The 22,624-nt window shown below is 39.7% G+C and overlaps 1 non-coding gene across 1 annotated transcript; it reads left to right on the forward strand.

Moving 5' to 3' along the window:
• The first annotated feature begins 15,584 nt into the window (after positions 1 to 15,584).
• LOC111754454 (small nucleolar RNA SNORA2/SNORA34 family) lies at positions 15,585 to 15,726 on the forward strand. Its single transcript, XR_002789138.1, has one exon. It is a non-coding gene; the product is annotated as a small nucleolar RNA SNORA2/SNORA34 family (small nucleolar RNA).
• The last annotated feature ends 6,898 nt before the right edge of the window (positions 15,727 to 22,624 follow it).

Raw genomic sequence — 22,624 nt, forward strand, 5'->3', positions numbered from 1 at the left:
TAAACTCTTCCCATGTCTTTTACTGACTAGTCCTGAAAATTCTTTTCCCATAAGTGGAGTCAGTGAACCTATGAATAGGGGGATTAAGCTCATTACCTCAGCTTTAGGAACTTTCTAGAACGATGTCCCGTGATAGCACCAACAGAAAGGTTCCTTAGCAGGAAACTGCTGAGAGGCTTTGTGATTATACTATGCTGCATGGCTGGGGTCACTGCCAACAATGTCTGGAAAATTCCCTCAAACAAAACCAGTTACCCAGGTCACTCTGGCCTTATGCTATCATTCCATTTTATCTATATACCTGTGTATTTCCTGAATTTGGGGACTATTTCTCATTTTATATCTTTTGTTCCATTACCAGGCTGTAAAGCCATCTCCTGGTATCTTCATTTGTTTGTTGCTTTGTTTTTTCTTTCTTTTTTCCCTAATGTCTTTAATTTATTTTTGATTTTTTTGGTTTGGTTTGGTTTTTACGATGAGGTCGGGTTACCCAGGCTGGCCTTGTACTTGTGATCCTCCGACCTCAGCCTCTCAAGTAGCTGAGAATGCAGGTGTGCACCACCTCGTCTGTGCTAGGCAAGCACTCTAGCAGTGAGCTGCATCTCCAGACCCTAGCTTTTCTCTTTGATTTTGAAAATACTCATCACACAGTTCCTGGTTCTAACTATACTAAAGAGTTGGAGGTTTTAATTTAAAAATTTCCAGTATAAGTATAATATGAGCATACCATTAAAAGTTGGTAAAATTAGAAAATCATGTCACCCATTATATTGGTGCATGGATACATACAGGTATGTGATTTGTCCAGGATATTACTAAGTATATACAATTTTGAATCTTTTTCCCTCAACCAATTGTTTTTAAAAACATTTTAAGAAATATTTTTAGTGAACATTTTTAAGAGAGCATCTTAATAGGAAGATAATACTTTATTCAAGGGGTTATTAAAATATATCAATCATATTTCTATTTATAATTTTTCACTTTCCTAGGATGTTCAAGGCACTGTATTCAATCTCCAGCACTACAAAAATTAAATTAAAAAATGTAATAAACATAATTATATACATAATGATATATATTCAGATTTTTTTCTTAGTTTAGATTCCAGACATTCAATTAATTATAGGCTTAGTGTATGACTATATTTATAAGTCTTTTTTCTTTCTTTCTTTTTTTATGCTATATGTCTTAGTTACTTTTTTGTTGCTGGAACAAAATACCCAACACCCACAAGTTAAAGAAGGAGAGATTGATTTCATCTCACAGTTTGTAGAACTTTCAGTCCAAAGCTGGCTTACGCCATGGCATGGCACTGGGGCACTGTAGAGGAGAACAGTCCACGGCAAGGGAAGCGGGAACCGCAAAGGAGCGAGCGGCAGGGCCCAGCCTGCCTCCAGCTCTCCCTGGAGAGTCCACCAGGCTACCAGCCTTTGGACTGGTGCCACCCACATCCAGATGAGGTATCCATTACCCACACCCAGAACTATTCTAATTCCAATCATGGACTAATTAATAGCATACAACCTTAATCCCAGTATCACAAGCCTTAGATCCAACTAGCTCTGAAAAGCACCACCTGTGACTGCATGAGGCTTTGGAGGACATCTAGACACAAGGCATAACACTATTCAAGTGCTCTATGTCTGAACTACACCCTGCAAATTACTTTCCAAAAGGTTGTGGCTGTTTACACAACCATCAATAATGACTGAGTGTGCCGGTCCCATGTCATCTCCAATAACAAACCAGAGTGTTGAGAACTTCTGAACTGATTCTCATGGCAAATTTATTGAACAGCACTCCTTATTTTACTAGGTAATGTCAAGTACAAAAACAGTAATAAGCAGATGTTCTACTGAAGATGACAAACTGAAGAGAGGTGTTATTTAAATGAGATGAGTAGGGCCAGGGATTTAGCTCAGCAGCTCAAGCACTTGTCCAGTAAGCACAAGATTGTAAGTTCAACCCCTGGTATAAAAAAATAAAAATGATGCCTTTAAGTCATGAGCATTTTTAAAAAAACACTTAAATGATTCTGTAAAGCACAGTTTTCAGTGATGTCTCTGTGGACTGCCAAGAAGCCCAAAGGACAACTGATGCCCCTTGAGGCAGCTCTCTAGCAGACGGGATTGGGACAGATTTGGTCTCCAGTCAAATTTCAAGCAGCTCCAGGCATTAAAGCAGCTCCTTGTTTAAAGGTCTGCTTTCTATGCAAATGCCATGAGAAGCATTGTCTACCAGCTGTTGGATGTGTCAACTCCACTTACAGATGAAATATATGATAATAATTATTATTTTGTAGTATAACAATAAACAGTAGTTAGATGTAAACCGAATAAATATCATTCATTGACTTTTAAAAAGGGGAAAATCACATTTGGAGGATGCCACAAACGAGTTAGCATGGATCCAGAGTGCTGGCTCTTCAGCCTCACTTGGCAATTCTGAAAATCACATTCCAGGGGGACAGAGTGACTCTCTGGGACCCTGTGGCTGGAGTTCCCCCAGAATCTACATCTCAGTCTGGTCGTGGCATCTCTCTGAAGACGGTAAGATAACAGGACCCTTACAGCTCAAGGAAGAAAGATGATAGAAAAGTGTTTCCAAAGTGCCACAATGATCCTTGCTACCAATACGTGCAGACATACTAAGTCTCCATGTCTAGGTTCTACTCCTTTTAAAACACTGCAACACCCAGGTATAGGGATACCCCAAACTGCTGGGAGGCAGAAGGACAACAACTCCAAGCCCAGTCTGGGCAACTCCGTGACTCATCAAGTGACCTGCCTCAAAAGAAACAATTCAAAAGCCTAGGGGAATGTAATTTAGTGCAAAGGATATAGGTGCAATTCCACTACCAAAAAGAATTTTTTTTTTTTTACTGCAACTATCTGAAGATGTAGCTCAGTTGTAAAGCAGTAACCTAGCAAGTGTTAAGACCTTAGATTCCAGGGCTGGGGATTTAGCTCAGCGGCATAAGCACCTGCCTTGCAAGTAGGCGGTAGTGAGCTTAATCCCTGGTATTGATAAAAATGAAAAAGACAAAAAAAAAAAAAAAAAAAGACCTTAAATTCCATCCCCAGTATCACACACACACAAAAAAATTACAACTTACTGCTGCTTCTCCCCAGCCTCCCATCCCACCTTGCTGGGGATCAAACCCAGGGTCTTGCCTAAGTACACACTCTCCCATTGAGTTACAGCCCCCATTCAACTGCAGTTTCTAATATTTTGCATTATTATTTACATTTATTTAGCACACAGAAGTTTTCTTCCTGAACTGAGGCAACTTTAAGTGAAGTTCTTCATACATTTATATGACACACTAGAAAAACATGATCAAACTTTTTTGATTGGACCAATCAACAAGCCAACCAAACAAAAACAAAGAAAAAAGACTGATCACTCACAAAAGATTGATCACTATGAGTGATCAATCTTTTTTCTTTGTTTTTGTTTGGTTGGCTGGTTGACTGGTTTTCTGTGTTTTGTTTTGTTTGAGAAATCTCTACTATTTTGTAGAGGTTGGTTTTCAAATCTTGGGCCCAACAGATCCTTCCAGCTCGGTCTCTAGAATTGCTGGAACTACAGGCATGCACAAACATGCCTGGCTGATAAAATTAGCCAGTTCACGATAAGCAAAACTATTATTCCAGGTATAGTGGCACAGGCCTGTATTCCCATCCACTTAGGAGGCCGGCAGGGGGATTAAAAGTACAAGGCCAGCCTGGGCAAATTAGTGAGACCCTGTCTCAAAATAAAATTTTAATTTAAAAATTTGCTGTATAGCTCAGGCTGGCCTTGCTCCTTCTGATCCTTCTGCCTCAGCCTCTTAAGTACAGGAATTGTAGGCATGTGTCACTATGCGCAGCAGAATACAAAGTTTTTAAAGGGCTGGTGTTGTCAGGTACTACTTTGAAAAATGGCTCACTAATTAAAAGTATTTCAAGTCCTTTTTTCCATGAGCAGAGAACTAAACAAGACAAATCAAAATTGATGCTAAAATTTGATTTGAAAAGTGAGGAGTGGCCAGATGTGGTGGTACATGCCTGTAATCCCAGTACTCAGTAGGGGGAGGCAGGAGGACCACCATGAGTTTGAGGCCAACCTGTATTATAAAATGAGGCCTGTCTCAAAAAGAATGCAAGAAAAGAGAAAAATGAGGGGTGAAGGAGCAAGGGAAAACTAGTTCTGCAGAATGAATTTGAGCTGAACAAAAGAAAGGATAAAATGAAAAATAAAGGTACACTCTGGTCTGGTAAACAGAGGGATTACTGTGAAGTCAAAGCAGAGGGCTCCTCATTGTGGCTCATTTCTTTTATGCTATCCACGTCTCCTGGGATTCCACAAGATGTTCTACATACAGATCTCCTGGGAATTATTTGGCACTGTCCTAGGATCTCATAATTGACAGGTCTCACTTATTTACCAAGCCAGTTTTGCCACATCCTACCTCCTATGTCACTGGTAGAGAAGAGGGCTGAATAGTACTCCAAACCCTGCATCTTCTTTATCATTCATTAGTTATTGGGCATATGGGCTGTTTCCAAGACTTGGGTATTACAAACTGTGTGGCTATAAGCGTGAGTGTGCATACATCACTGCAATACATCTTTAATTCTTTCAGGAAGATACCAAGAAGAGGAATAGCTGGGTCAAGTGGCATCTCTCAAATGACCAGTGATGTTGAATATTTTTTCATATATTTATTTCCACTTCACCTGAGAAAATAGACACTCACTTCAGATGCCCATTTTTAGTTTAGTTTTTAAACTTGGGAGATCTGAAAAATTTTTTAGCTTTTTATATATTCTAGATATTAGCCCTTTGTCTGAGGAACAACTAGAAAAAAATTTTCCCCACAGTAGGGGTTGTATCTTCACTCTGTTGGTGGTTGCTTTTCTATGCAAATATTTTTAATAAAATGAGATGCCAGATGTTGATTCTTTATGATAGTTCATATGCAATCTGGGTTTTGTTTATAAAGTTTTTGCCTACACCAGTGTCTTCAAGAGTTCTACTTATTATATCTTCCAGCAGATTTAATGTTTCTATTTTAATATTTAGATCTATGATTCATTTGAATTTAGTTTATTGCATGTTGAAAAACACGATCTATGGGACTGGGGATTTAGCTCAGTGCATAAACACCTGCCTGGCAAGTGCAAGTTCACAAGTTCAATCCCCAGTACAAAATATATATATTTTAATCTTCAACAATATATATAATTTTAATCTTCAACATACGGAAAACTAGTTTTTCTAGCACCATTTATTAAAGAGGTTATCTTTCTTCCAGTGAAGATGTTTGCCTTCTTTTTCAAATATAGGGCAGATGGGGCTGGGGATTTAGCTCAGTGGCATAAGCGCCTGCCTTGCGAGTGCATGGCCATGAGTTCAATCCCTGGTATCGATAAAAAAAAAAAAAAGTATGTCTGGCGTTGTTCCTGCATCTTCTAATCTGTTCCATTAATATTGCACTTTGTTTTATTGCCAGTTCCACACTATTTTCATCACAGTAGCTTTATAGTACAATTTCAAGTCAGGATTGTAATGTCCCTTGCTTGCTTTTGTTGCCCAGCGTTGCCTTTGCTATTCTAGGTCTCTTCAGGTTCCAAATGAAATTTAGGATTGTTTTCTCTATCTTGTAAGATATGCTATTGATATTTTGATTGGGACTGCATTAAATCTGTATAACAGTTTTAAAAGTATGGTCATTTTTCACTATATTTCTTTCTATCCAAGAAAAAGGATATCTTTTCATTTTCCAATAATCTCTTCTATATCCTTTTTCAGAATACTATAATTTTCAATGAAAAGGTTTTTTACTTCCTTTGTTAGATTGTTCCTAGGAATTTCATTTTTGGGAATGCTATTGTGAAAGGTATTGTTTAAAAATTTCTCAATAAAAGGGGTAAAGATAGGAAATGAGGAAGTTAAATTATCATTATTTGCAGATCACATGACACTCTACTATAAGACCCCCAAAACTCCATTGAAAGACTCCTAGATATAATAAATAAATTCAGCAATGGAGCTGGATACAAAATCAATACTCAAAAATCAATAGCATTTCTATACACTAACAACAAAATCACCGAGAGAGAAATAAGAGAAGCCACACCCCTCACACTAACATCCAAAAAAATGAAATATTTAGGAATTATTCTCACAAAAAAGTGAAATATCTATATATGGAAAATTATAATACACTGAAAAAGAAATTGAAGAGGATCTCAGAAAATGGAAAGACATCCCATGGATAGGAAGAATAAATACTGTGGAAATGGCCATTGTCCCAAAACTGTTATACAGATTCAGTGCAATCAATGAAAATACCATCAACATACCTCATAAATCTAGAGAAATCATTCCTAAAATTCATCTGGAACCAGAAGAGACCTAGAATAGCAAAGGCAATGCTATACAGCAAAGGCAAGGTAAGAGGCATCACAATCCTTGACTTGAAGCTATACTACAAAGCTACTGTAATAAAATCAACATGGTACTGGGATAAAAACAGACCTACAGATCAATGGAATAGATTAGGAGATACTGTTGGGAGCCACCACATTGCCGAGCCGCCGCATATAGCGATCATGCGGCCTGTGGTAAAGAGTAAAGCCTGAGTTAGATTACCCCTCCCATCGAGCACGTTAGTTTCCTGCTTACCGCGTAAACAACCCGCTCAATAATATGTTAGCCAATCAGCTTGCCTTGCTTACTTTAATATGATTGGACACTGTATCCGTATATATACTGGTGCCACCCCTGGGGGGAAGTAGAAGCCCGGAAGGAGCCGCGGAGAGCGGACCGGTAGAGGCTTCGGAGCGAAGCCCGGAAGGAGCCGCGGAGAGCGGACCGGTAGAGGCTTCGGAGCGAAGCACGGAAGGAGCCGCGGGGAGCGGACCAGAGGAGGCTTCGGCTGGGAGAGATCCCAGGGCAGGCTGTACGGAGAGAAAATAAAAGAAAAGGTTGTCCACTGCCAGACTTTGTCGTGTGTCCTTCCTGCCGGCCGGGAGCGACATCGACATTTGGAGGCCCGCACGGGGAACAACTGATCACCCCCGAGACGTGGTAGTGGACAACGTTCCTTGATACAGCACTGCGAGACAGGTGAGTAGGGGATAAACCTGGGCCCTGGGTGGCGCGCACCTACAGGGTTTTTAGACTCCCCTCAGGCTCACGCGTAAGTGGCGGATTTTTGGGCCTCACGCGGTGAGTAACATATTAAATATGGGTAACGTACCGAGTAACGACACCCAGCCCTTGGTACAGGTCCTCCGGAAGCTCTTAAAGTCCAGAGACCTCAAGGTGGGACGCAAAACGCTGGAGAGCTTTTTTGAGGAGATTGATAGTTTCGCTCCCTGGTTCTTGCCCACAGGGCACTTAAACCTGCCCTCATGGGAGAAGTTGGGCAGGGATCTTTCTCTAGCGGAAAGGGAGGGCGGGGCTTCGGTCTTCGCTCGGCCACTGTGGGAAATGATATATGCATGCTTGAAGAGCGAGGGTGGTTGCAGGGAAGGTTCTCAAGAGCTCATTAAAGTGCGTAGGGCATTCGAACAGGCCCAGTCAGGGAGCTCCCGGGAGGGGTCCGTCAAAGGAGACAAAGATATAAAGGAGGAAGACGGGGCTCAGGCCTCGGAGTCGTCTGACTCCGAGAACGAGGAAGGCTTAGACAACGATGAGACCAAGGAGCCTAGATGCCAAGAGGATAGGCCGCTCGATAAGGAGTCGCAGGGTTCTTTCCCAGCGTTGCGCCGCGAATTGCGCTCCGCTCAACTTGGTCTGCGGAGGAGTAGAGAGCTCCTGAGTGCCCCCTGGCGCGAGAGGGAGGCGAAGCCTTCCGCCCCACCTTGGGGGCTGTTCCCGGAAGCGATCCCTCGCCACAAGGCGGCCGCGTGGGAGCTCCCTCCCCTTTCGCCAGAACAGGAAGTGATGCACGGGCCCCCATTTTCCGCCCAATCACGGCCGCCGTCTTATGCTCCGCCGCCGGCGGGTCGGTATTTTTACAGGCGGCTTTGGCAGGGGGGACGTTTGTCTCATGAGGTACATCCACCACCTGGGATAGATAGTCGCCCCTATGGGATATTTCCTGTACAAGTAGCTATGGGCCAGGGACGTAATGCATGGGAGCCTTTTGAGATAAAGCAGATTAGAGAACTTAAAAATGCAGTTACAACCTTTGGGCCAACTGCGCCTTACACCATTGCCATGCTGGAGAACCTGTCTTCTGGGCCCCTCACCCCCGCGGACTGGATTCAGCTGGCAAAGGCGTGTCTGCCCTCGGGTAGTTACCTGGATTGGCGAGCCTGGTACACAGAGTTCTCTGCCGAGCAGGCTGAGAAAAACGCCGGTCGAGGAAATGGGGGCTGGGGATTTAGCTCAGCGGCATAAGCGCCTGCCTTGTAAGCAGGCAATCGCCAGTTCAATCCCTGGTACCAATAAAAAAAAAAAAAAAAAAAAAAAAACGAAAAAGATAAAAATAAAAAATAAAAAATAAAAAACAAAAAGGGGGAGTAAGCCAAGGCCTGCCTCCAAAGGCGCGGTTATCTATGGCATGACAATGGATGGGCCCGGATCCAGTGGTCAGCTGGAACCGAGGTGCGGTTTGTGTCTTCCCACAGGAACCGGGACGAGAACCACTGTGGGTACCTGAGAGACTGACACGGGCGACAAAGCCCTCGACTGAAGATCAGACCTGCCCTACCGGAGATCCATCACAGACCAACCAACAAGATGAATAGAAATAGCGGTAGCCCGAAATGGACAAGAAGATCCTCAGGCATATGCATGGCTCGCTCGCCTAGCCTACAACCGAGTCTAGGGACGGTGAGCTTCCCACACTCCTCCTCTAAAAAATTATGATATAGCAGGGTAGATGAGTCAATGACGGGTAAGAGCATGCCTCCCCAGCATGACTCAACCTAAGACAGGCCCTACCCCATACCGCACGAAAGCCACTGAATTACTAGGTTTCGCCCAAACCAAATGTCGCCCCGGGGGGATCATGCGGAGCGACATGAGTGTATGCCTGTGTGCATCCAGGTTCCGTCCGGTTCCTTCCTGGCCCTGGAAAAAGGACGAGGGCCTCGGGGCCTCGGCAGACTCGGGGACGGCCGACCCGGGCCGACGCCGAGAGCCCTTGGTGGGCCTCCTATCAGGGCATAGGCCTCTACACTCAATTCAGGACGGGCTGCGATGCGTAGACTTATTTAAAATAAAAAAGGGTGAGATGTTGGGAGCCACCACATTGCCGAGCCGCCGCATATAGCGATCATGCGGCCTGTGGTAAAGAGTAAAGCCTGAGTTAGATTACTCCTCCCATCGAGCACGTTAGTTTCCTGCTTACCACGTAAACAACCCGCTCAATAATATGTTAGCCAATCAGCTTGCCTTGCTTACTTTAATATGATTGGACACTGTATCCGTATATATACTGGTGCCACCCCTGGGGGGAAGTAGAAGCCCGGAAGGAGCCGCGGAGAGCGGACCGGTAGAGGCTTCGGAGCGAAGCCCGGAAGGAGCCGCGGAGAGCGGACCGGTAGAGGCTTCGGAGCGAAGCACGGAAGGAGCCGCGGGGAGCGGACCAGAGGAGGCTTCGGCTGGGAGCGATCCCAGGGCAGGCTGTACGGAGAGAAAATAAAAGAAAAGGTTGTCCACTGCCAGACTTTGTCGTGTGTCCTTCCTGCCGGCCGGGAGCGACATCGACAAGATACAACCACAACTACTAACACACTCAACCACCTTATCTTTGATAAAGGGGCCAAACATGTTGAGTGGAAGAACCACAGTCTCTTTAATAAATGGTGCTGGAAAAACTTGGCTCTCCACATGCTGAAAACTAAAAATAGACCCATGCTTATCACCATGTACTGAACTACAATCTAAATGGTTCAAATATCTGAATATTAAAACAGAAGCACTAAATCTGTTGGAAGACAAATTAGGTAAAAATCTTGAAGACATAGGGGTAGGTAGAGAATTCATCAACAGGAATCAAACCACACGGGAAATATTTCCCAGAATCAATAAATGGGATCACTTATTAAAGAGTTACTGCATGTCAAAAGAAATCTCCAGCATAGTGAAAAGAAAACCCACAAACTGGAAAAAAAAATCTTAGTGAACTGTCCCTCAGACAAAGGATCTCTGTCTAAAACATATAAAAATTAAAATAAATCAGATCCTTAAAATTCAAAGACCCAATCCAAAAATGGGCATCTGAGATGAATACACAGTTCTCAGATGAAGAAATCCAAATGGCAAGTAAATATATGAAAAATGTTCAACATCATTAATCATTAGAGAAATGCAAATTTAAACAACACTGAGATTCCATCTCACTCCTGAAAGAATGGCCAGGATCAAGAAAACTACCAACCCCCCCCCCTGCTAAATTTGACTGGCTTAAAAAAAAAAAACTACCAACAACAAATGCTGGAGAGGCTGTGGAGAAAAAAGAACTCTCCTGCACTGTTGGTGGGAGTGTAGACTGGTGCCACCACTATGGAGGTCAGTCTGGAGATTTCTCAAAAAGCTGGGATTGGAAGTCCCATTTGACCCAACTATTCCACTTCTAGGCATATTCCCAGAAGAACTGAAAACATCAAACCACAGTGATATATGTACACCGGTGTTTATAGCAACACAATTTGTAATGGCCAGATCTTGGAAACAACTTAAGTGCCCATCAACTGAGGAATGGATAAAAAAGCTGTGGTATTTTTATACAATGAAGTACTACTCAGCTATAAAGAATGATCACATTGAGATATTTATAAATAAATGGACGCAACTTGAGACCATACTCATAAGTGAAATAAATCAAACTCACAAGTATAAATACCATGTAGTTCTCCTTAGTGTAAGAAATAATGAGTACATAAGATTTTATGGTAATCATGATTCCCCATTACATTGCTTTGAAGCCTTATAATGTTTTCATTCATTAATTAGAATGGTTTTATCCTAGTTTTGTTTGATTTTATTATGTGTGATGATATGAACAGCTATTTTGAAGAAAACAAGACATTATGACAGCCAGTGCTGATTTAATATCATCTTGCTTTGAAGTCCTACCATGCTTTTGTTCTTCTGTTTCCATTGGTTCTATCATGTTCTGTCTTATTGGATTTTAACATGTGTGATAGAATAAACAATTTTTTACGGACAATGAGATAATATAGTAGCCATTGTTCATTTTATGTTGTTTGGTTCTGAATGCCGTTTAATACTTTCATTCTCTTGAATGGTTTTATACTATTTTGTTATGTTTGATGCTATTGTATATAAAGCTATGTTCACTATTTTAAAGAAAGAGACATTATGGTAGCTACTGTTAATTACAGGTTGTCTTGTGATGAAATACTGTGTTGCTTACATTGTTCTGTTCTGATCTGCTCTGTTATGTCCTCTTTTGTCTTAATCTCTTTAAAATAAAAAAATTTAAAAACAAAAATTTCTCTCTCAATGAGTTCATTATTTGTGTATAGAAATGTTAATGATTTTTGAGTGTTGACTTTGTATCCAGATATGATACTGAATTTGGTCATGAAATTCAGATATCTAACCGCAGTTTTGGGGGTCTTCTATGTGTAATGTTATGTCATCCACAAATAATGATAATTTAACTTCTTCTTTTCTATCCTCATTCTCTTTATTTCTTCTTTTTGTCTCAGGTGAATGTTTCCAGAACTATATTGAATAAGAATGGTGATGGTGGACATCCTTCTCTCTTCCTGATTTTAGAGTGAATTTTAGAGTGAATTTTAGAGTGAGTTTTCATTATCTATTTAGTATGATGTTGACTGTTGGTTGGTCACAGATAGTTTTATCAGATGGGGATAAAGACTATCTATTTCTATTTTCTGTAGGATTTTTCTTTATCATGAATGGGTGTTGAACTTTGTCAAATACTTTTTCTGCATCTGTTGAGGTGATTCTATGGGTTTTGTCTTTGGCTCTGTTAATATAATGATTACACATGTATTTGCATATGTTGAATTATCCGGGCTTCCCTGTTGAATCCGAGTTGGTGTATAATCTTCTTGATGATTTGCTACATTCTATTTGCCAGTAACTTATTCAGGATTTTTGTGTCTGTGTTCATTAGGAAGAGTGGCCTGTAGTTCTCCTTTTTGGTTTGGTATTTCTCGAGTTTTGGTATTAGGATAATACTTACTTTCAGGAATGAATTTGGGATTATTGCTTCCATTTCAATTTCAATATAATTTGAGAAGCAACAGCACTAAGTTCCTCTAAGTTTCTTGCAGAATTCAACAGTGAATCCATCAGGTTCTGGACTTTTCTTTGTTGGTAGATTCTAAATTAGATCTTCAATTTCACTGACTGATACTAGTTTCTTTAGAATTCTTATATCTTCTTGATTCAGCTTTGGTAATTCATTCATATTAGGAATCTGTCCTTTGCTTCTGAGTCTTCCATCTTATTAGAATAGAAGTTTTCAAAGTAAGTATTGATGATCTTCTCAATGTCTGCAGGGTCTGTTGCCATTTCTCCCTTTACACTCCTAATTGCATGGATTTGACCTTTTCTCTCCTTTTTTCTAAGGTTTGCTAAGGGTTTGTCAACTTTATTTACTTTTTTAAAAATCTTTTTATCGATACCGGGGATCAAACTCATGACCCCCCTGCTTGCAAGGCAGGCGCTTATGCCGCTGAGCTAAATCCCCAGCCCCTGTGGACTTTATTTAATCTTTCAAAGAACCAAATCGTTAGCTCATTGAGTCCTTGTATTGTTTTCTCAGGTTTCATTACATTAATTTCTTCTTTTTAAAACTTTTTTCCAAGTCCATTTCATTTCAAGGATAAAAAAGAAAGAAGTGAAAAAAGAAGAAAAACTACAACAAAATTTCGAAACATATCAGGGGCAACAATCGTACGTGCATTGCACATTGTCATCCCCAAACCATTCATCTAGAGCACAACACATCTGCATTCAATTGTCTGAACAATATCAGCACAATCTTTCTCTTCAACTCAGAGAAATCAGTAGTATAACCATCTTAACTATTATTTATATACATATTCATATACATGTTTTCTTTCAGCTTCTCACACTAAAAAATGCTTTTCACATGTGTCTTATTTATTTCACTAATGAGTATTCCTCAAGATGCATCCATTTACCTATAAAAATCTACTTTTTATGGCTGAGTAGTACTCCATTATATAAAAATATCACATCTGTTTTATCCATTCCTCAGTTGATAGGTATTTAGGTTGTTTCCAAAATATGGCTATTACAAATTGTGCTGCTATAAACATGGGTGCACATCCTTCACTGTGATATGATGTCTTTAATTCTTTTGGGAAGATGCCCAGAAGGGAAATAGAAGGGTCAAATGGGACCTCTAGTCCTAGGTTTTTTGAGGAATCTCCACACTGATTTCCACAGTGGTTGTACTAGTCTTCATTCCCACCAGTAGAGCAGAAGGGTTCCTTTTCCCTCACAGCCCTTCCAGCATTTATTGTTGCTTGATTTCTTGATAGTAGCCATTCTTTCCAGGATGAGGTAGAATCTCAGTGTTGTTTTAATTTGCATCTCTTGAATAACCACTGATGTTGAACATTTTTTCACATATTTATTTGCTGTTTGTATTTCTTCATCTGAGAAGTGTGTATTCATCTCAGATGCCCATTTTTGGATTGGGTCTTTGAATCTGGGAAGACTGATGTTTTTGAGTTCTTTATTTGTTCTCATTAGTAATTCTTTGTCTGAGATAGTTGGCAAACATTTTCTCCCACACAGTGGGTTGTCTCTTCATAATGCTAGTGTTGTCTCTTGCTATGCAAAAACCTTTCAGTATGGTGAGATCCTAGTTTTCTTTCTTTGAGATAGTTCTTGTACAATCTGAGTTTTGTTCATAGACTTTGCCTACTCCAATGCCTTCAAGAGTTTTATCTACTCATTTCCAGAAGATTTAATATTTGTATGTTAATATTAAGATCTTTGATCCATTCTGACTTTTGCTTAGTACGTGGTGAAAGATACAGGTCCAGTTTTAATCTTTGGCATGTGAAGAGCCAGTTTTTCCAGCACCCTTTATTAAAGAGGCTATCTTTCTTATAATTAGTGTGTTTGGTACCTTTGTCAAAGATAAGGTGGCTTAGTGTGTCTGGAGTTGTTCCTGCATTTTCTGATCTGTTCCATTGATTTTTGGGTCTGTTTTTGTTTTGTTTTGTTTGTTTGGTTTGTTTTTTGCCAGTACCACACTGTTTTTATAGTATACTTTCAAGTCAGGGGTTGTCTTCTTTGTTGTCCCGGGATTGCCTTTGCTATTCTAGGTCTTTTCTGGTTCCAGATGAAATTTAGGATTGTTTTCTCTAATTCTGTGAGATATGCTGTAATATCCTCTTTTATCTCCTTTTTCAGAGTACTATAGTTTTCAATGTAGAGGTCTTTTACATCATTTGTTAGATTGATTCCTAGCATTTTCAGTTTTTTATGCTATTGTAAAAGGTAAAGGGGCTGGGGATTTTAGCTCAGTGACATAAGCACTGCCAGGCAGGTGCAAGGTTGTGAGTTCGATCCCCAGTACCCCCCCCCAAAAAAGGTATTGTTTCCCTGATTTCTTTCTCAGTGAGCTTGTCATTCATATGCAGGAAGGTTTTTGATTTTTGAGTGCTGACTTTGTAAGCAGGTATATTACTGAATCTGGTTATTAAATCCATAAGTCTTTTGGTGGAGTTTTTCAGTTCTTCTAAGTAGACTATCATGTCATCTGTAAATAATGGTAGTTTAACTTCTTCCTTTCCTGTTTTTATTCCTTTCATTTCTGTCTCTTGTCTAATTGCTCCAACTAAAGTTTCAAGGACTATATTGAATAATAGTGGTGATAGATGAAGTTTGTCTTGTTCCTGATTTTAGAGTGAAAGCTTTCAGGTTTTGTCCATTCTGTATGATACTGGCTGTTGGTTTGTCATAGATAGCTTTTATCAGATTGAGATAAAAACCATCTATTCCACTTTTTTGTAGGATTTTTTTTCTCTTTTTGAGACAGGGTCTTTCTATGCAGTTCAGGCTGGCCTTGAGCTCACTTTGTAGCCAAGGCTGGTCTCGAACTCACAATGATCCTCCTGCCTCAACCTCCCGAGTGCTAGGATTACAGGTATGAGCTACCACGCCCCGCTTTTTGTAGGATTTTTATAATGAATGGGTATTGGACTTTGTCAGAAGCTTCTTCTGCATCATATGATTTTTATCCTTTGCTCTGTTAATATGGTATATTACATTTATGGATTTACATACATTGAAAAATGCCTGCAGCCCTGGGATGAATCCCACTTGATCATGTTGTACAATCTTCCTGATAATTTGCTGTAGTCTGTTTGCCAGTATCTTATTGAGCATTTTTGCATCATTGTTCATTAGGGAGACCGGCCTGTAATTTTCTTTCTTAATCTCCTTCTACAGTTTTAGTAGTAGGGTAATGTTGCTTTGAGTAGTGAATTTCGAAGTATTGCTTCCTGTTCAATTTCATTAGAGTTTGAGACATAGTGGTGTTAGGTTTTCTCTAAATTTCTTGAATAATTCAGTAGTAAATCTGTCAGGGCCACCTGGCCCTGAATCAAACAAAGGCCAGCAGCTTCCTGGTGCTGTTGGTTTCAAGCAGGAGCCTAAAGAGATGTCTTTCTACGGTCTGTTGGCTATTTCAGAACTTGAACAATGAAATGGTCAATTCATTAGAAAAAAACAGCTTAAACCAAACCCCCCTCCCCAGCCACCAGCGTTTACTGGGACCCGCACCATGCTGGGACCTGGAGCACCAGTAAACCAAGCAACCCCTCCCTGCCCTGGTGAGCAGCTGTGAGTGTGGCACGCTCTGTCGGCCCAGGGAGGGAGCCACTGGTGTTTACTGGGATTTGTGCTATGCTGGGGCCTAGAGCGCCAGAAAACCAAGCAACCCCTCCCCCCTTGCCTGTTTTGTTTTGTTGAACTTCAATATACATGAAAGTATGGACAGCTATTTTGAGGAGAACAAGAGACTCTCCAATGGCCATTAAGGAATTCCCTATTGTCTGGTTTTGAAGACCTAAAACGCCTTCCTCATTCTGTTTGGATAAGTTTTATACTATGTATGAATTCTCTGTATGCAAAGACATGGACAACTATTTGGAAGAAAACAATAGACAATATGATAGTGAAGATCTCAAGTCGTCTAGCTTTGAAATTTATATCTCTTACATTGCTTTCTTGTGTCCTATTTTGTTCTGTTTTGTTGTGTTTAAATTTACCCCCTTTAAAAAAAAAAATAAAAACTGTCAGGGCCTGGGCTTTTCTTTGTTGACAGGTTTTTAATTACATCTTTGATTTCATTTATGGATATTGGGTTATTTAGAGATTTTATATCTTTTTTGATCAGCTTTGTTAATTTCTATGTATGTAGAAATCTGTTCTTCTGTATTTTCCATCCTATTAAAATACAAGTTTTCAAAGTAGGTATGGATGATTTGCTGGATTTCTTCCAGGTTGTTGTGATTTTACCCATTTCATTCCTAACTGGATGGATTTATTTCTTTCTAAGCTGGCTAATTGTTTGTCAATTTTATTTAATCTTTTAAAGAACCAACTCTTGATTCATTGCTTATTTGTATTTTTTTAGTCTCCAATGAATTAATTTCTGCTTTGATCTTTGTAATTTTCTGCCTCATACAAGCTTCTAGTTTAGCTTGCTCTTCTCTTTCTAGAAGTTTGAGGTTCAACATTAAGCTGTTTATATGCACTTGCTCTATTTTCCTGATATTTGCTATTGTAAATTTTTCTCTTAAGACTGCTTTTATCATGTCCCACAGGTTCCAGTACATTATTGTTCAACTATAAAAACTAATTTCTTCTTCAATTTTAGCTGTGACCCATCGGTTGTTCAATAGGGTACTATTTAATTTCCATGTGTTTATGAATTCCTTTGGCATGGATTTTCAGTTTTATTGCACTATGGTCTAATAGTATGCATGGGATAATTTCCTTTGCATCTACTTAAGCATGTTCTGTAAGTCAGTGTATGGTCTATTTTGGAGAATGTCTCATGTGCAGCTGAAAAGAATGTGTATTCTGATGCTGTGGTATGGAATAATCTGTAGATATTTACTAGATCCATTTGTTCAAAAGTTTGATTTAGTTCTAATATTTAATTATTAATTTTTTGTCTAGTTGATCTGTCTTCTTGTTACCATGGGGCATTGACATCTCCCAATACAACTGTATTTTCTTATTTGATTTTTCATGTCTATTATACTTATTTTATGTAGTTGGATGCACTGGTATTTGTTGCATGTATATTTATGATTGTTATCTCTTCCTCTTGCATTGTTCCCTTCATAAGGGTGTGGTGACCTTCTTTATCTCTCTTAATTAGTCTTGGCTTAAAATTCATTTTGTCTGTAAATAGTATAGCTACCCTTGCTTTTTCTGGGTTCCTGTTGCATGGAGTATTGTTTTCCATCCTTCAACTGTCAGTCTATGAATTTCCTTTTGAATTAAATGTTTCATGTATGCAGTATATTGTGGCATCTTGCTTCTTTTTTTTTTTTTTCTTTGTCTTTTTGAGGCAGGGTCTCACTATGTGGTTCAAGCTGGCCTTGGGCTCACTCTGTAGCCAAGGTTGGTCTCACACTCACAACAATCCTCCTATCTCAGCCTCCCAAGTACTAGGATTACAGGAGTGTGTCACCACGCCCGGCTTTTTTGCATTTTGCTTCTTGATCCATTGTGCCAGTCTGTCTCTTTTGACTGGTGAATTGAGACCATTAATATTGATGGTTATGACTGATATGTATTGACTTATACTTGTCATGTTATTTTCCTGTTGTTGGCTCACCTCTTTTTTCCACTCCAACTGTTTGCCTTGACTGGTGGATTCCTTCTGTTGGGGTTTATGGAGCTGTAGTCCTTCTTATCTCTTTCTAGAATGTCCTTCAGAACATTTTGAAGTGCTGATTTGGTGATCACACATTTCATCAGATGTTCTTTGTCATGGAAGTATCTTATTTCTCCACCAATTTTGAAAGCTATTTTTGTGGGGTACATCAATCTGAGTTGAAAGTTGTTTTCCTTTAGAACTTAGAGTACTTCACTCCAACTTTCTTTGACTTGAGAGTTTGTGCTGAGAAGTTGGCTGTGATACTGATGGGTTTTCCTTTATAGGTGATTTGTTTCTTTTCTTTAACAACTTTTAGGATTTTATTCCTGTGTTAATTTCTGGAATCTTCACTACGATATGCCTGACTGTAGATTATTTTTTGATCATTACTAATTGGAGTTCTGTATGCCTCCTTTATCTGCATGTCAAATTCTTTTTCTCTACCAGGAAAGTTTTCTGTCATGATGTCTGTGAACATTTTTTTTTTCAGAGACCCTTGTTTGAAGAGTCTGTGAACATTTTAAAAATATCATTTGTGGTATCTACTGCTTGTTCATTGAGTCCAATTAATCTTGTTGTTCTTTGTCTCATTTAGCAGCTGCTGGATTGATTTCTTATGGTCCCTTGCTATTTTTGAGAAATCTTTCTTTTCCTGGTCACTAACTGCAAGCCTGTCTTCAATATCTGAGATCCTATCTCACATTGGCCTAATCTGCTTCAAATATTTTTAGTGGAGTTTTTATTCTCCTGGAAATCTGCTTGAATCTGCTTTATTGATTCCATTTCTTTCCTATGCTGAGCTTCCATAATTTGCTTAAACTTGTCTACTTTTTGTCTGTTTCTGCTCTAATATTGCTAAGCATGGTATGTATTTTGGTAATCTCTGTAGTTATCTGACAGATTATTTCTGATCTCATTTTTTTCATAGCCTCATTTAGTTGCTTTGTTGTTGCCACTTTAAGGAGGCCTAGTGAGGGGCTTTCAGATTGTCCCACCTCATTTGCTCCTGGGTTTGCCTTTGGTGAACTGGATGTCTGAGGTTGCATTTTGCTTAAATGTTTTCTCATTTTATTTTCTCCTTTTTTTTTAGTTTAATTTCTGAAACGATGCTTGTAAGCTGCCTGTAGTGGATCACTTTATTGGTAGTATTTAGGATCCTTAGGTGATGATTAGTCTCTAAGGTATCTTCCAGGTGTAGCTGATTTTTGGGTTTTGAGTCTGTCGGAAGATCTAACCTCTTCAGTTTGTTGGAGATAAGAAGTTGTTGCTTGTTTGACCCAGTTCCTAGTTCTTTGGCACTGTGCCACCATATTTTTGTGACCTTTATATATCAGTCATAGATTATCAGGACCAACAGTTCTTTACAACAATTATATCAGTTTTGGCTATGGTGGTACCAAATAGCATCAAACACAGCCCACAAAACAACAAACTGAGCTAATCCTTAATTTTCAACTTTTAAGCATATGAATTATATTTATGGTTATATCACAAAATGTAAAACCAGATAACTATATGAAATATATAAGTCCAACATGTGTCAGTTTTGCCCTCTGGGTTAAAATTTAAAATGGATTAAGGAGAAAACAGAGAAGTGGAAGAAGAGAAAGAGATTAGAAGTAAGGTTGGAGGAAAAAGGAAATCAAGCCAACTTGGGGAAACTAGTGCAGAAGACTGAAGGAGAAGAGAGATGGAAGAGATAAAAGAAAGAACAGAACAAAAACCACACCCACAAAGAGGTTAGGAACCACTTTCACACTCATATATAAACAATGAAGGAGAAAGAAAAAAGAAAATGAAACATTTAAAAGAAAAACAAACAGTTTCCTTCCAAGATTCTCTCTAGTTTCACTAACAGATAACCAGTGGAGACAGAGTCCTGAATCATGCCACTCTATCCCAGGAAGTCATTAGTTGCTTTATGGTAGAATATTGGATAACCTCAGTAGGCCTACCCCGAGACCAGTCTCACTGGGCTTGTCACAGTCCAAGTGGTCTGTGCCAGCCAAGAGCTGCTAGAGGAAGCTGGCAGTGGTTCTGAGCTCTGAGCTTATCTGTCCCATCTCCAAAATGGCTCCTGGCTAATTACTCTCTCCCCATCGGAGGACTAAGTCCTCTGCACTCAATGCTAGCCAGCAGTCCTCCATTGCTGCTCCCCTCCACTGCCATGTCTCTCTGCAGAAGCCTCCAGGGTCACCAGCCATCATCATCACCATGACCATGTGTCCCCTGGTTTGAACTCCTCCTCTCACCCAGTAAGTCCTGTCTCAGAGTGAAGGCACTGCTGGCTACTGCCTTCTTTTTTGAAGTTTTCCCTTTTTCTTCTCCCAATGGGCTTCAATTCACACTTTAGATTCTTCCTGGGTCCTTTCTTTCTTGTCTTCTTCATGATGCCATATTCCAGCTTCTGGATAGTGACTCTCAGACAAGCTGTTTTCTCTGGTGTTTACACTCTGCCATCTTCTGTAGTTTTTTCCTTTCCTTTTCTTTTTTTATCATGGGTAACTGGAGTTTTATATGCCTCACTTATCTGCATGTGAACTTTTTATACTTGGGAAGTTTTGTGCTACTACTTCAGTAAACAGGTTTTTTGTACATTGGGCCATCTCCTGCTTTTTCCTTAACTCATGCCAATCTTATGTTATTCATTTTTGTATCATCTAGCAGCTGCTGGATTGATTTTTCATGTTTTTTTGCTGTTTTTAAGAAATCTTTTGGTTGGACATGGTGGTACATGCCTGTAATCCCAGCACTTGGGAGACTGAGACAGCAGGATCCTTGTGAGTTAAAGGCCAGCCTGCACAGTGAGTCCAAGGCCAACCTGAACATAGCAATTCTCTGTCTCAAAAATAAATCTTTCTTCTTATGATCATGGAAGAGGGACTGAAAGGAGGGTACAAGAAGGGGAAAAAAAGAATTGTTATATTATGTACAGGTACAAATTACCTATAATGTGGTCAGTTTGTGTGCCTAAAATGTACCATTAAACTTAATGATCACTAACCACAATCTTGTCTTATAGATAGAAGATTCTGGCCTTCACATTGGCTTGTTCTGCTTTGTATACTTTCAATGGAATTTTTTGACCTCCTGGATATCTATTTGAATCTGTTTCACAGATTCCATTACTTTCCTATGTTTGGCATTCATGCTTTCCATCATTTTTCTAAGCTCCTCTTTTTTTTTTTTTTTTTTTTTTGCCTTTTTCCTTTTTATCGGTACCAGGGATTGAACTCACGACTGCCTGCTTGCAAGGCAGGCGCTGTGCCGCTGAGCTAAATCCCCAGCCCCTAAGCTCCTCTTTTTTTATCTATATCTGCATTAGAATCAATGAGGTCTTGGGCCATGGATATAGCTTAGTGGCACAGCACCTGCCTGGCAAGTACAAGGTCTTAAGTTCAATTTCCAGTACAAAAAAAAAAAAAAAAAAAAAAAAAAGAAAGAAAAGAAACCAGAGTCAATAGGATCTTTCATTATGGTCACTATCTCTGTAGTTATCTAAGAGATTATATCTGATATTATTTATTCCAGAACCTCATTCATTTGATTTACTTCTTTTTTATTTATTTATTTGTCTTTTTGAGACAGGGTCTCGCTATGAAGTTCAGGTTGGTCTTGAGCTCACTTTGTAGCTCAGCCTGATCTTGAACTCAAAATGATCATCCTGCCTCAGTCTCCTGAGTGCTGGGATTACAGATGTGAGCCAACACGCCCAGCTCATATTACTTCTGATGTTACAACTTCAAAGTGTTCAGATGGGTGGATTTTGAGTTTTTCTACCTCATTATCTCTGGATTTGCCTTTGGTGAACTGAAAGTCTAAAGACAGATGACATTTCTCAGATGAAGAAATGGAAATGGCAAATAAATACATTTCAAGAAATGCAAATTAAAACAATACTGAGATCCCATCTCACTCCAGAAAGAATGTATATTATCAAGAAATCAACCAATAGCTAATGCTGATGGGCTGTGGTGGAAAAATAATCCTTTCCTCTGCTGATGGGCGAGTAAATTGGGCAACCACTCTGGAATCAGTGTGGAGATCCCTCAGAAAACTAAAATTAGAGGTTCCATTTGACCCAGATATTCTCCTTCTTGGTATCTTCCCCAAAGAATTAAAAACATCATAACACAGAGATATATGCATACCCAGGTTTATAGTGGCACGGCTTGTAATAGCTAAATTTTGGGAATACCTAAAGTGTTTATCAATGGATGAATGGACAAAGATGTGTTTTTATATAAGGAGTATTTATTATGGTTGAGGCATTGTGTCAACTTGAGAAGTCTAGATGGCTTAACTAAGACTCAGCAAGGGGTCAGGGTCCTCATTTTGTAAACATCTGAGCTTGTGCAAGAGGAGAGCATGGTGATGGTAGAGTACTACACCTGCCCTAGGGCAGGTAGCCTGCTTACAATACATGACAGGAAAAGAGATGTATTTCTCCCATTTGTTCTGGCTGTTTTTGCTATCTTCTGCCACCTTGAACTGTTGCCCCCAAGCCATGCCACTCTGCCTTGGAGCCAGCTGATTATAAACTGAAACCTCCACAAACTGAGCTAAATTAATATTTCCTTCCTTAATTTTGGGTGTTGGGTATTTTGTCAGCAATTAGACAAAAATGACCGAGACGGCACAACTGCCATAAACAACAAAAAACTTGAGACAGTCTATGGTACATGGATGCACCTTAAGAACACACTTTTAAGTAAAATCAGTCAGACACACGTTTAA

Source organism: Cavia porcellus, unplaced genomic scaffold, assembly GCF_034190915.1.
Source record: "Cavia porcellus strain 051 isolate PalLab524CR breed Dunkin Hartley unplaced genomic scaffold, mCavPor4.1 scaffold_28, whole genome shotgun sequence".
Lineage (NCBI taxonomy): Eukaryota > Metazoa > Chordata > Mammalia > Rodentia > Caviidae > Cavia > Cavia porcellus.